The sequence below is a fragment of the Plectropomus leopardus genome, unplaced genomic scaffold (assembly GCF_008729295.1).
Source record: "Plectropomus leopardus isolate mb unplaced genomic scaffold, YSFRI_Pleo_2.0 unplaced_scaffold16524, whole genome shotgun sequence".
NCBI lineage: Eukaryota > Metazoa > Chordata > Actinopteri > Perciformes > Serranidae > Plectropomus > Plectropomus leopardus.
This window is the reverse complement of record NW_024617749.1, coordinates 1-1333: the sequence shown is the minus strand read 5'-3', so window position 1 is coordinate 1333 and position 1333 is coordinate 1. Positions and strand designations below refer to the sequence as shown.

The 1333-nt window shown below is 45.8% G+C and overlaps 1 long non-coding RNA gene across 1 annotated transcript; it reads right to left on the bottom strand.

Annotated features, from left to right (window-relative positions):
- Positions 1–73: 73 nt before the first annotated feature.
- LOC121964640 lies at positions 74–1309 on the bottom strand. Its single transcript, XR_006107388.1, has 3 exons — positions 976–1309; positions 720–838; positions 74–167 (listed from the first exon to the last, which is right to left on the bottom strand). It is a non-coding gene; the product is annotated as an uncharacterized LOC121964640 (long non-coding RNA).
- Between the last annotated feature and the right edge of the window lie 24 nt (positions 1310–1333).

The following is a 1333-nucleotide window of genomic DNA, read 5'->3' as shown; positions in this document are numbered from 1 at the left end:
CGTCTCTCAGAGGCGTCTCTCAGAGTCTGTCAGTATTTGCAGAGTCCTGGCTCTGGTCCTGACGACATGGATCTGGAACTTTTACCCGGGTTGTCTCCAGTGAAAGCCACCACGCTGCAGCGCTCGGAGAAACCATATCGCTGCACAAAGTAGGAGCAGACGGGACCCTGAAAGAACAGAAGAGCAGAAACAGAACGAGTTTATTCAACGAGACACCGGCAGCATTTCCAGCTGCAACTGTGACTCCAAAACTGGATATTTGAAGACACTCAGAGGATTCTGGGACAAAACCTGAACTCACATTTACCACAGCAAATCCTCTGTGGTGGTCAAAGTGACTGACACTGTGAATGTTTGTCCCTCTAGTCTCCATAAGGAGTCAGAGTGAATAAAACAGCATCAAAATAGATCCCCCACACCCCCGACAGAGGACACAGCAAAGACACTAATGTCCTTACATCATCGAAATGTCTCAAAATCCTAGAATTGTCCTGAAACCTGTGAAATGTCCTTAAATTCTTCAAAAGTCCCAAAATACTTGAAATGACCTTAAATCCATGAAATATCCTGAAATCCTTAAGATGTCCTAAAATCCTAGAAATGTCCTAAAATCAGAGAAATGTTCTTAGATCCTTGACATGTCCTTAAATCCAAGTAACATCCTTAAATTCTAGAAAAATCCCCTTCACACAGTCCCACTATGGACAGACCAGTCTCACCAGTACAGACGTGGAGGGCAGCGGGGCTCCCAGCAGGCGCTCCAGGTGAGGGGCGGTGGCTTCCAGGCAGATCTCAGACCAGTTCCTGGTCCTGATGTCCAGCAGGTTCATCCCTGAACCTGAGGGCGGGACGGACGGGTTCAGCTCGGCGGTCGTATTCACAAACACTCGCAGAGTAAATCCTCACAGAGATCCGAAAACCTCCGGCAGGACAGATTGAGGGAAAGTCTCGGAGCAGGACGGGCCACAAACTTACATTATTTGAACAGATGTGATTGGTTGTCACAGACAGAAGGCGAGGACACCCAGAGGACATTAAATAAACTGTGTCTCAGTGTGAGACACTGTACGCTGTCTGTGGGGACACTCTGCTGCAATGAGACATTTGATTTTTTATTCCTGCCGTTTCATCGTCATTGTGTGATTTTAAAAGAAATAAAATGTAATGAACCTTTCGTTTAAAATGTTTTTCTTACAGGACGCCATCGTTCTCAGGGTTTTCTGAAGCTTTCGTCACTATGATCGATTCTTAGTGCGAGGAAACTTCGTGATGTCTCTATTTTATTCCGTCGTCGCTGCATTTTAATAACAACTCAAAATTTATGGACACGTGA